The sequence below is a fragment of the Cheilinus undulatus genome, linkage group 4 (genome assembly GCF_018320785.1).
Source record: "Cheilinus undulatus linkage group 4, ASM1832078v1, whole genome shotgun sequence".
Classification (NCBI taxonomy): domain Eukaryota; kingdom Metazoa; phylum Chordata; class Actinopteri; order Labriformes; family Labridae; genus Cheilinus; species Cheilinus undulatus.
The window spans coordinates 2,389,886-2,403,901 of record NC_054868.1 but is presented as its reverse complement, the minus strand read 5'-3'; positions in this window follow the sequence as shown (position 1 = coordinate 2,403,901).

Sequence of the window (14,016 nt, the reverse complement as noted above, 5' to 3'; positions counted from 1 at the left end):
ATGGCACTTTGAAAACAAAAGGGTTAGCATGCTAGTTGGCTAAGTAGCTAGCTCATGCTTATCAAATGTCCATGCCAACTCGTTTTTTCTGGTTTAAACTCTTTTCTGCCTTAAAGAAATAAAGTCTAATATAAAGAAAGATGTAGGCATCGAGTAAATCTTTGCAATGGCTCTTGAACATATAAAACTGCCAGTCTGAGCTGGTATTTAACATAGAAGACGTGAAGCAGCATTCAGGAGTGAAGGCCTCTGTTAGAAAGCCGTCTGTCCTGTTTCTTGTCGATAAAGCTTCATGCCGTAACACCGCTGCCGTCCACTGTAAAAATTCCCTTGTTTACTTTTCTATCTGTGGTGAGGAGCGTGAACATGAAGCAGTGCGTCTGTTGGGCGCAGCATCTCCGGCCTGCGCTCCCTTCAGCTTTTAAAGGAAAGTGCCTGAAGCCTCCTCTTCATCGTGTCCTGATGTAAATTTAAGGAAAAAAATGTGTAAAAAAAAAAAAACAAACAAACAGAGCAAAGGTTAAAGTCATCGGTTTGTCTTTTTTATATAATTCACATTTTTACTTATGTAAAAAAAAAAAGAATATATATATAAATGTATATGTATCAAGTGTATGATCTACATTTTCAGTTCTATTTTTTTATTGTTTCTAGTATGATGGATGTAAATCTGAAAATGGAGACGAAGAGACGTGTAAAAAGACAAATACATCATCTGGAAAATAATGAAGAGTGTGTGGTTGTTTTTTAATTTTATAGATTTACTTAACCTGACACGCCAGATGGGTGTGTTTCACACATCCTTCAGCTTCAATAGGAAACGTTTGTGAAAAGACAAAGGCTTTGAAAAAAATCTTGGAGTGTGATTGGATGAATGTTCTGTCTGTCACATCTCTACAGGCCAATCGGAGCAACGAAACATGTGACGTAGCCGCTATCCAGCTGCGCGTGCGCAGCTACCGAGGAATAATGCGAAACATGGCGACTATAGACATGCAAGTACTCGACTTTTGTCATTTTTGAAAAGAAAACAACTCACTGCTGTTCTTTGTTCTTCTTTTAACCAAGAATTGTTGTCAAGTTCTGATAAAAATGGCGCTTTAGCAGCATCCACGCTAATCTCTTCCGCCATAACTGCACCAGCTCATGTTGCTGCTTGTTTATGTCACGACCACGACTCTGCTGCCATTAGTAAAATCACGAAAGCACTGCCCGTCATCACTGATTGGCCCTGTCACTTTCTAACCGGGCCCAAACGGTTTGGACGGGAGCTTTGCAAGATGGATTCACCAGTGAAAAACAAGGAAATGGGCGTATCCATATGCCTCGCAAGGTTAGATTTACTCAGCAAATATGGACTTTTCTACAAACATGTCACACTGCTGTACCTTAACATATAAATTTTTTTTAAAAAGTAAGGCCATTTGTGTTTGGTAGATTATTTCTTTGTTGTAACAATGCTTCTTGGTAATAAATCTTATACCGTCGGAAAGCCTGTTTATTACGCTTTTAAATGATGCCACATTTGTAAGGATCATGCATTTGTGGGATGAGCAGCAGAGCTGAGTATGTGGCTTGCGGCCATGAAAAATGTGCCAAATTTTCTCTGCCATTGCTTAACGGCTGATTTTGCTGTTGCTATTGACTCTTGTTTTGAGCTTCTGGTACCCCCAGGTGCTGTGAGCGTGGGCCCTGCTACAGTGGTCAGTAGATGTCTGCTTCAAGAATCGGCATGCCACGTTTGACTGATCTGGATAGGGCCTGTCGGTTGGGAAACTTCAAGCTGGTGTTCTGTAAAACCAAGCTGCTGCATTGTTTGGAGTGAACCCTAGAACCATCTCCAAACTGAAGGCCAAGCTCCATATAATTTCAGTCAGAGACAGGCCAATGTCAGAGACAGGCCGCGAAGAAGACAACACCCCAAGAATACTGTTTTCTCACCCTGTCAGCAAGAACTCTATCCTCCGAGATGACAACACTCGCCCCCACAGAGCGGGGTTTATCAGAGACTACCTCCACAATCTGGGAGTGGAGAGGATGGAATGTCCTGCCAGCAGTCCTGACCTTTAACCCCACTGAACACTTGTGGGATCAGCTTGGGCGTGCTGTTGGTCCCAGAGTGACCAACACAACCACGTTGGCTGACTGGTGACAAATGCTGGTTGAGGAATGGGATGCCATCCCACAGCAGTGTGAGACCAGGCTGGTGACCAGCATGAGGAGGAGGAGCCAGGCTGTTGTGGCTGTGATTGGTTCTTCCACACGCTGCTGAGGCTCCTGTTTGTTAAATGAATAAATTGTTAAATTGTCAAAATGTCTTGTTTCCTAAACTTCAATCATCCAATCCACCAAACGCCAAACAAGAGTCAGTGGTAGGATCAGCTGTTTGGCATTGGCGGAGAAGATTTGGCACATTTTTCATGGGCGCAACCCACATACTCAGCTCTGCTGCTCATCCCACAGATGCATGATCCTTACAAATGTGGCATCATTTAAAAGGAAATAAACAGGCTTTCCAACAGTATAAGAATTATTACCAAGGAGCATTGTTACAACACAGAAATAATCTACCAAACACAAATTGCCTTACTTTTTGTTTTAAGTTTTTATATAAGTAGAGTTCAGTCAGTGTCAGAGAAAGTGACATCACACCATCTGACCAATCAGCAGTGGTCCACAGTATCTCAAACTTCCTGTTTCCTCCAGAACTTGAAAAATGCAGTTTTACATCTCTTTTGGTTCCAAACAAAAGGCCCGGATAAAGTTGTTGAAACTCACGTATTATAAAAATGAATAGTAGAAATAAATGTCACAACAGGCTTTGTGTCAGATTTCTTGCAGATACTAAAATTTGAGCATGAAAAATGGAGAACTATCTTTGGACAAATGGGTGTATAGAAGTGTACAACTGGTCAACTCATAGCAACCATACTAAGGGGATTTTCTTGAGAAATAACTTATTATTATGTAGGATATGGTTCTCTATAGCAGTGGTTCTCAAGTGGTGTGGCGAGGTACATTAGTGTGCCTTGAGACAAGACTAGGTGTGCCTTGGGAATCTGGCTGGACCCCTGAAAAAACCCAGAGAATGGACCCTCCCCAGTTGGGATTTATTGATGAGTGTGTGTGTTGGATCAGTAGCATTGGTGCTAGCATCCTGGCTAACAGTTAGCTCATTTGGCAAGCTATTATTGAGTTGAAATTGGTGTTGAAATGATCTTCATTCATGCTACTTTTAACCAAGTTAACCAATGTTTCTGCCTATTTTGCCACTAATTTTGCCAACTTAAACCCTTTTTGCTGCTTTTTTTGCAATTTTGCAATTTTTTAAAAATACTTTTAGCCAATTTTTTGCTACTTTTTTTCAAACTTTTTGCCACATTTAACCTATTTTTGCTACCTTTTTGAAAGTTTTTGCCTGCTTTTGATATTATTTGGACATTTTTTGCCAATTTTTTCATCACTTTTTACCATGTTTTAGCAACTTTAACCCTTTCTTGCCACTTTTCTGCCACTTGTAACCTCTTTTGTCACCTTTTTGACACTTTAAAGGAGACATACCCTTTTAAGACAAGCTCAAACTGGTCTCAGACGTCCCCTAAACATGCCTGTGAAGTTTATTGCTGAAAAACACTCCAGTATAGGATTTTTGTACGTTTAAAACTCCCTCTATTTCAGCCCTTCTCAGAACGAACCGTTTGTGTGTCTGTGGCTTTAAATGGTATTTGGCTGTCTGACTCCGCCCCTGACCACACCCCTCTCAGGATGGAAATGGATGCAGTACTCCTGGTACTACAGACACTTTTATCCAAAGTATAGAACTTGACTAAGATTTGAACCAGCAACCCCTCTCACCACAGTCAGCAGGACAACCCTCTGAGCTATCCAGCATCTCAGTTGGAAGTAGAGAGGATCAGCAGAGGAGGGCAGAACTTTCCTCCAAGTGGAGGAGGGCCAACCAAACCTGGGGGCGGGTGCTTAGGCTCCTGGTGAGGTCACCAGGAGCTAGATCTGAGAACAGCTTGTTTCAGCACACAGAGAGGGGGAGAGGGAATGGATTTTTCTGGTATTTGAGGGGATTGTGGACAGGCCAGAGGCACAGATTTGTGTTACAAAAGCCTGAAAAGGTGATTTTTGCATAATATGTCTCCTTTAATCCATTTTTGCCACCTTCTTGCTAATTTTTACTCACTTTGCCCACTTTTTTGGCTACTTTTGCCCATTTTTAATCACTTTCAAACCATTCAACCACTTTTTTACAACATTTAACCCTTTTGGCCATTTGTAACCCATTTTTGTCACCTTTTTGACACTTTCGACATGTTTTGCCACTTTTAACCAATTTTTTTGGCCCATTATGCCAATTAATAACCATTTTTGACTTTGTCTTGTCACTTTTTACCCGATGTTGCCATGTTTGATCATCACTTTAACCATTTTTTGCCACCTTTCAGGCACCTTTTGCCCACTTTTGCCACCCCAGTAGTCTGGGCCCCAGAAACCTCTCCCCTTTATCCCCCCATATGGGCCACCTTGACTGTTATATTTTTTAAAAGTCTATTTTGTATTGATATGAATATGGTGTGCCTTGAGATTTTGGCCTAACCATAGGTGTTAAAAAGGGTTAAAATTTGGTAAATTGGTGTAAAGTGGCAACAGCGTGATTTTAAAAATATTCTTTTTTTTTTTTTTAAGGCATCTGGAGACCCCCTGTCAGTGTCACATGGCCCCCAATGGGGTCCCGACCCCAAGGTTGAGAACCATTGATGTAAAATAAATAGAAAAGTGAAAAAAGTATTGGGATGTCCAACAATAATATTCTCAATTCTTGCAAGGTTTTATGACATAAATCTGATCTTTATGAGAATCAGAGCAGTGAGGATGAGGAGCAGACATCACCGTTTACTGAACATGACCAGCTGGAGATGATCCGTCTGTTAACAGATACTACAGGCTGCAGAGTTGTTCGCTTCCTTCACTCGTAAACTGAGACGAATCAGGGCAGATGAACAGTTCAAGTATTAGCTTATGCTCCCTCCAGGAGGAGGCCCGGCTGTTTACTGCATGACAGAAACGCTACAGGACGTGAATCCGGATGTCACCACGCTCATAAAACAACAGAAACACAGAGGCTGCTTCCTGTCACAGCCGAAGGGAGAGGCTGTTTTCCACAATGCCTCTGGACAAACGGACGTCTTCCCTGTCCCTGTGTGTGCGTTGGGTGGGGAGCGGTGTTGTTATTGTCTGCTACAGCTGTGTTTGTTTGTGATCTGAGTATCTGGTTGCCCCGGCAACAAACAAAGACAAATATGACAAACTAGACCCTCAAATCTGAAATCGAGGTGATTTCTGGTGGTAGCCCTGCAGGTTAAAAACAGCTGAATCTGGTCTGGTATGCTTTGGTGCATTTGTCAACAAACAGGGCGGTGAAGCCAGCAGAGATGTTTTCACTGAGCAGCCTGCTTCAGTTTAGGACGCTCTGCATTTGCAGTGCTGGGAAAAAGTTCTTTCCTCTTCCTCATTCATTGTTTTTTTAGCTTATTTTCACACTGAAATGTTTCAGACCATCAAACTCATTTTAACAATAGAGGAAGATAACCTGAGTAAATACAAAAGTCAGTTTTACATAATGATTAAACACTTTTTTGAGTTCAGTCTGACTATCCACACCTGGACCTGAATACTGCCAGACCTGTTGGATCCAGAAACCCTTAACTAGAACCTGTCTGACAGTGAAGTAGACTAAAACAGGGGTTCTCAACCTTTTCAGCCTGCAACCCCCAAAATAAAGGTGCCAGAGACCGGGGACCCCACTGCACCTGAAGGTGGATGAACACAGCCATGAACATTCAAGAACAGTCATGTGGAGACAAGGCCGTCCATGAGGGGGATAAAGGGAGAACTTTCTGGAGGTCAGAAAAACCATGGTCCGTTATAAAGTTAAGCTGTGATATCCTTATTTTATATTTAACCTGAAAAAATAACCACTCTTATCAATGAAAACTCTCTTTTTTAAATCGTTTGTGTAGTATACAGCCTTCTTAAAAATGTAAATCTGTTTGGTAGACAAAAAAAGAATTAAATTGGGTTAAAAATTGGAAAAAAAAGGTTAATAACAGCAAAAATGGTGAAACGGGTGGTGAAATTGGATCTTAAAAGTAGCAGAAATGGGTTAGAAGTGGCAAAATTATATAAGAATGACAAAAAATTGCCAAAAAAAAGGCAAAAATAGGTTACAGTGGCAAAAATGGGCATAAATAGTGGTAAAAGGGAATTCAAACGTGGCTGAAGAGGCTTTAAATTGGCAAAAATTAGTGGAAATTTGGAGAAATAGGAAGAAAAATCAGTATAAACTGGCAAAATAGTGCTATCTGAGAAAGAAAAAATAGGCAGATACTGGCAGAAACCGATCAAACTGGCAAAAAAAATGGTCGTATCAGATCGTGAAATGTGGTTAAAATGGGGAAAATTGGGCATAAAACGTGGCAAAATGGAGTTAATAGTGGCAATTATGGGTCAACAGAGGCAACATTAGGCTTATGTGGCAGAATTGGTTTAGAAGTGGCAAAAACAGGCAGAAAAAAAGTGGTGGAAAGGGTTTAAAATGGTAAAAATAAGTTTTGAAATTTGTGGGGAAAAAATGATGAAAAAGTGGTCAAAATTTGGCAAAATTGGTGTAAAGTGGCAACAGTGAAATTCTGAAAATATTCTTAGTTTTTTTTTAGGGAATCTGTAGACCCTCTTTAAGTGTCTCGGGACCCCCAAGGGGGTCCCAACCCCAAGGTTGAGAACCACTGGACTAAAAGCTCTCCAACCCATCGTGGAGCCGTCTAAAGCAGCGATACTCAGCTTGTGGCTCTAGAGTGAGCAGAGAATTATGTCCTTATTTAAAACATTATTCCCCCAGAGAACCTTAAAAAGACAGAAACTTTCTTTTCCCAATAAATACCACTTGATTCTGATTTTTGCCCATTTTAGTCACTTTTCACTCATTTTTTTGCCACGTTTTGCCACTTTTCTCCCCATTTTTGCCCTTTTTCATCAATTTTTGCTGCCTTTTTACCATTTTTGCCATCTTTGACTTATTTCTATTGCTACTTCAAGCTGTGTTTGCCACTTTTCACCACTTAGATTGTGGCTCTTGCAAAGGTATTTTCAGCTATTGAGTAACAGTGCCCTGAAGAAAACCAAGAACAGATGAGAAACAAAGTCACTGACATCTATCAGTCTGGAAGGGTTACAGACATTTCTAAGGCTTTGGGACTCCAGACAACCATGCTGAGAGCCATTACTCACAACAGGGGAAAACTAAGAACAGTGGGGAACGTTCCCAGGAGTGGCTGGCTTACCAACATGACTCCAAGAGAACATGGACGACTCATCCAGGAGGTCTCAGAAGAACCCAGAATCACATCCAAAGACCGGCAGGCCTCACTGACTCAGTTAAGGTCAGAGGTCATGATTCACCAATCAGATAGATACTGGGCAACAACGGCATCATGGGAGAGTTCCAAGACCAAAGCCACTGCGGACAAAAAAGAACACAAAGACTCGTCTCACATTTGACTAAAAACATCCTGATGATCCCAAAGACTTCTGGGAAATATTCTGAGGACTGACCAGACAGAAGAGGAACTTCCTGTTCCATCAGGAGTCAAACTAACACAAAAGAACATCAGACCAACAGTCAAACATGGTGGTGGTAGTGTGATGGTCTGGACCAGGACCTGGACCACTAGAATCATGAATTCTTGGGTTATGGAGCAGGACAATGATCCCAAACACACCAGCAAGTCCACTTCTGATTAAAGACTAACTGAAGGTTCTGGAGCAGTCTAGCCAAAGTCTGGACTTAGATCTGACTGAGATGCTGTGGCGCGACCTTAAACAGGCCGTTCATGCTGGAAAACTCTCCAATGTGGCTGAATGAAAACTATTCTGCAAAAAAGAATGGGACAACATTCCTCCACAGTGATGAGAAAGACTCACTGACAGTTGAAAATTCATGGAACATTCTGAAGGAATTTCCCCTCAAAATTTCCAATCAAACTCCCAAAATTGACTCAATAACCTCAGCAGTTTAAACGTTTTCTACCTGTTAGAAAGTATGTTAAAGTGAACTCTGCTTTGAATAAACTGTAGACTTTGTCTTTAAAAAGGTAATGAAAAGTTGTTAAAATAAGGTAGGAGATGGAAAACAGCTTTAGATTTTAACAGGGATGAAAACAGACCAAGTTTGATGAAGAGCGGTTATAAATACATCTCAGAGTGTGATGAAGGTGGAGTCTCATCACATCAGATCAGTGTTCAGTAAAAGCAGCAGAAAACAGACTCAGGATGAGCTAGGGGGAGTTTCTGGGTTGTGTTGGTGGTCCATCATGGTCACATTTGTTTCACATTTCATCCCAGTAAACAAAATGAGGCAGGCAGACTCACTGGGGCCTCGCTAAATCAGGCCCAGACCAGGGAGGGCTCTGCTCTGCTCTGACAGGGAGGCCCCTCACTCTCACACCAGCAGAGTTTGAAGGTTCATTTTGGAGCTTTGTGCATCTTAGACTCTGAAAAAGTGTGAATTTTTAGACTTAAAAAAGCAGCTCAGGACACCGATTTCTACAGAGCAATTAAATTTAAAAAAAGAATGTAAATTATGTGACTGCATAAATATTCCCTCCTTCTAGTCAGTGTTTAGTAGAGTCTCCTTTGTCTGCAGTCTCAGCTCTGAGTCTGAGTGGATAGGTCTCAGTCAGGATCAAAGATCTGGACTCTGAAATTTTACTCCATTCTTCTTTGATAAACTGCTCAAGCTCTGTCAGGTTAACAGGGATCCGGTGTGAACCTGCTACCTACTGAGAAGCATCCCCACAGCATGATGCTGCCACCAGCATGCTCCACAGTGGGGATGGTGTGTTTGTGAGGATGTCAGTGTTTGGCGTCTTGTCTGATGGTCTAAAAGCTCCATTCTGGTCTCAACAGACCAGAGAACTTTCTCTCTCTTGACCATGGAGTCTCCCGCAGTCCTTTTGGTGAACTCTAGTCCAGATTAAATCTGAGTTTTCTTCAACAGTGTCTTTCTCTTCTCCACTCTCCCATAAAGCTCTGACTGGTGAAGAACCCGGCCAACAGTTGTTGTCTGCAGAGTCTCTCCATCTCAGCTGCTGAAGCTTGAACTCCTTCAGAGTAGTCATAGGTGTCTTGGTGGTCTCTCTCTCTCTCTCTCTAGTCTTCTTCTTGAGGACGGTCTGATCTAGGCAGATTTACACATGACATACTCCTTCATTTCTTCTTGATGGATTTAACTGAACTCTGGGGGATGTTCAGAGGAAATGTTTTTGTGTCTAGACTTTTCAATAACCTTTCCTCTGAGTAGCCTGGAGTGTTCCGTTGTCTTTATGGTGTAATGGTATCCAGAAAAACTGATGAACCAGTGACTGGACCTTCCAGATACAGGTGTCTTTATACAACAATCACTTGTGTTTTAGATTCTTTATCAGCTGTTCTTCAGTGCCTTACCTTATTTCTGCCGCGTAATCCCAGAATGCTTTTTGAGTAGCTCAGTGTGAACAATGAAGGCTACTTTTAACAGCTTTTCTCTCTCAATATGAGAAGTCCATCCATGAAACTACAACATTGGTTTAGCGTTGAGTAAATAGCCCTCATGGAGAGCAGTTTTAATGAACAGTCCTACTTTTATTGAAAGCCCCCTGATAGAGGAATCTGCACACTGTGAGTTTAAAATCTAATGAACTCACAAAGTAAAGGCTTGTGTGATGTGGCAGCCCCATGGATGGTTCAATCTTGTTTTCATGGAGACCTCAGGATGTGGGAATTCCTCTGTTAGCACCTTGGAACCGTCCGATATTTTTAACAGGTGTGTCTGAAGTTCAGTTGTCAACACTGACCGTGTAAATCAGCAGGTTTCCTCAGAATAAAAACACATGCTCTGTCCGTCCTGTTGATTCAGTCTGTGTCCTTTGTCTGCTGAGGAAATCCTTTAAAACGTCACCAAAATAGACGAAGCGCTTCCTTCTAAATCCTGATTTTAATCCCGTCATGCAGAGACAGAGTCATCGTTATTTAAGACACGAGGACACCAGGCGTCTATAAATCACTTTGCTTTATTTAAATCAGCTGTTGGCATTTATGCTATTAACAAAACATAAAAAGGATGACCAAAAATAATACCCAGCGAGAATAACTGAACCTGGCACTTGATGCTGTGAGGAAATTACACATTTATATTTATACACGTGAGCCCAAGTGCCTCCGATACACACGGGCGGAGGACCACAAATACCAGCTTTGGCCTGGCCTCCGACTCAGATTCTTATTAAAATTACAATTAATATTCATCATGTCACCTTCTCCTGTAAACCAAAGACTAATATTCAACTTTACTTCAAGAGGACTGAGAAGAAGAGGAGGAGGTGAGAAGATTCAGGAATGAAAATTTAAATCAAACTAAATCTGACTTCAGTCTTTCATAAGAGGTGGTAACAGACCCAGGCTGTATCTCATTGGTTGAAGACTGCATGTGTTTATTCACTGTCAGCTCCAGAAAGCAACAACACAGGGGTCCAAGCATCTAAGTTAGATGAGATTAAAGGGCCATCCCTCATAATTTTACACATTTATCATAAAGAATCACCAATCAGAGCTCCCCTGTGCACAGATTTTACTGCTCTTAAGGGTGGAAACAGGACCTGAAGTTCATATTAAGGCAGTGATACTCAACCTGTGGCTCATTTGTGATGATTTGTGGCTCTTTTATGTCTTAATTTGAAACATTATCCCCCCCAGAAAACCTGAAAAAATAAAATTCTACCTCTAAAATTATCCATTACAAGTCACATCAATCAGTTTGTTTCCCACCCTTAAACAGTAGGCTCTAATTGTCAACCTCTGATTTTTGTCTGAATATTTCTATTGCCCTTATTTGTAATTTCTTGCTTCTTTAATGCCATTGTTACTGGTTTCAGCCCTTTTTCTGACACTTTTATCCTGCTTTTGCAATTTTTTGCCCCTTTTTACACTGTTTTTTTGGCACTTCTCACCCATTTAAGCTGCCTTTTGTAATTTAATGCCACTAATTTCCCATTCTGACATTTTTTCATGCTTTTTGCCCATTTTTAACCACCATTTTCTAATTTTTTTAGTCACTTTTAACTCATTTATCTCCACGTTTGAGCCGCTTTTGGACCATTTTTGCAACCTGTAACTCATTTCTTTGCCACTTTTCTCCAAGTGTTGGCCGCTTAAAGCCAATTTTGCCTCTTTTTAGTCACTTTTCTTCTGCTTTTTGCCCATTTTAGTCACTTTTCACTCATTTTTTGCAGTGTTTTTGCCACCTGTAACTCATCTCTTCGCCACTTTTCACCCATTTTTGCCATTTTTCTCCCCTTTTTGACTCTTTAATCCTGCTTTTTGCAGATTTTTGCCCCGTTTTACCATTTCTCGCCAATTTAAGCTGCGTTTTGCAAATTAAATGCCACTTTTTGCCCATGTTTCCCTACCTTATTTCTGATTTTTACCCACTTTAGTCACTTTTCACTCATTTATCTCCACGTTTTTGCTGCTTTTGGACCATTTTTGTCAACTGTAACTTATTTCTTTGCCACTTTTCTCCAAATATTTGCCGCTTAAAGCCCATTTTTGCCTTCTTTCTGTCACTTTTCTTCTGCTTTTTGCCTATTTTAGTCACTTTCACTAATTTTTTGCAACAGTTCTGACACCTGTAGCTCATTTCTTTGCCACTTTTAATGTTTTAGCATTTTGTCTCCCGTTTGAAACTTTTATCCTGCTTTTTACAATTTTTTAACCCCGTTTGCCCATCTTTGATTTAGAAACAACGGCCAACTCTTGAACAAATCAGTGCTTTCTGAAGCACAGCTATTTAACGTCATCGACTCAAAACACAACATCATCAGCTCTAGATGGCCTTAAAACAGGTTGCTCAGTTATGGTGGAAAAGCTAAACCCCTGCTGATCTGTGCTGGGCTGCTGTGCCGAGTCAAACCAAGTAGAGCCAAGCTGCTCAGTGTAATGGAAAAGCCCCAATTATTTCACAACCTGGGGTCTGGGACCCCCTAAAGGGGGCGCCAAAGATCTCAGGGAGGTGTGAGGCTTTGTCTGCCTCTTACTAAACACTTTAAAGATAGCTTTTACCAAAGTGTTTGGTAAAAAAAACAAAAAAAAAAAAAACAAAAGTGTCATGTTTCCATGTAAGCTTTTCTTAGAAACGAGTAAGGGAGGGTGCCATGGAATAAAGGTTAAGAACCAGAGGTTTAGGGCAGAGGTTCTGGGCCTTGTGGAAGTCTTGGTGTGCTGTGGGACTTTGTACAACCATACGCTATCACTACCACTACACAACAGCTATAGATGTTTAAAGAGACTATTATAAAAACGGTGTTCCTTGAGATTTTTTCTTGTTCTTGGGTATAAAAAGGTTGAAAACTGCAGCTTTAGGAGGCATTAAAATGGAGGTTTTACTGAACTAAACTGTAACATTGTGTTAAGCTGAAACTAAAACATTTCCTGATATGGGCGTTTCATAATAAAGGTAACAGAGTTGGAAAAAGTCTAACAGAGATAAAATGCCTTTATCATCAAGTCCACTGAGCTTCAGCCACAACAGTTTTCAGCGAGTGTGACACAAAGGTACAGTATTTACAGCCGCTCCTTTGACCACGACTCACAGCCACAAGTCGCTGCTTTTAATCTTCTTGGATTGCGAGAGCGCCACGAGTTATAACACACCTTTGAGCAGGTAGATTGTTATGGTTTTTTCCTTCTAGTTAAGCAATTTTCCTCTCCAAGCATTGCTCATTGTTTTCATTGCAAGCTGAATATAAAAATAATGTACTGCAATCACCTGCTGGGATTAACTTCAACCAATGAGACGGGTCATGGTAGCAGACATGTTTGCATCACCAGCTAACACTGTTGACTCACATCCACACCTCCTCCTCTGCTTCTCACACAAACATGGAATCAAAATTTCCTTTAAATGGATTTAAACAGGTCATTTTTTATTTGGCCCCCAAGGTCTGACCCTGGAACAGCTGATCGGTTTGTCCAACAGACTTACGCAACAACGACGCACTGACAATACGCTCGATTTCATTTTAAGACTAAAAAAAAAGTTTCTTGCTTGTCAGTTATACGTGACATTAAAAACCATGGTGCTTTAAAAACTTCCCATGTTCACGCTGTTGTTGTGTAAACAGCCAAAACAGTAAAGCTTCCTGTTTTCAGATGAAGCCGTTATTGTGTAAATGTGACCTCAAACTGAACCCTGATCAGCTGTGGAGGGCAGAAAACCTCGCCGTGAGCCTCTGGAAGCAAACGAAGGAATGACACAAGAGAAGAATCGGACATCTGAGACCAAAGCCTGGTCTCTGACAAAATAAAGCACATAAATGTTTTTAAAAAAGAAAGAAAGGGAGTAGAAAAAGGAATGAGAGAAAGCTGACAGCTTCAGTTAAAGCAGGAAGGTGCATTATCATCACATGACTCAGGGCCATCATATCACAAAGTCCCAGACATTCTAGTCACCCTGAAAGAATGAAAGTAAAATCTCTGGATGGTTGGAGCCTCTAATGAGGCTGAATGATGGGAGAAATGATGCTAAATAAATGCTAACTAAGGAGAAAGATCCCAGTCCTTAGCACCCATGTAGCCCTCATGAAACGATGCTGCAGGAGCCGATCGGTAGAGTACTGAGGTGTCTGTTCCACATTTAAAATGCCAGCTCTGAACTCTTGATCACTGTTCAGGTCTGGGTCTGAATTCTGTTTCATTATTGCACAAATTCCAGGATAAATCACTGAAATGACAAGATAACTTCAAGGCACTCTCAAATGTTTTTCACTCTTTGTCAAACCGTTCTTTTCTACTGGCTTAACTCGTCTCCACATTTCCTCTTTTGTTCTTAATTTTCTGTGAGGGCTCGTACCTGCTACCTGGGTAGGGCAACCGTATTTTCAATCCAAATATTTGATGGCAAACCCACATGTATGA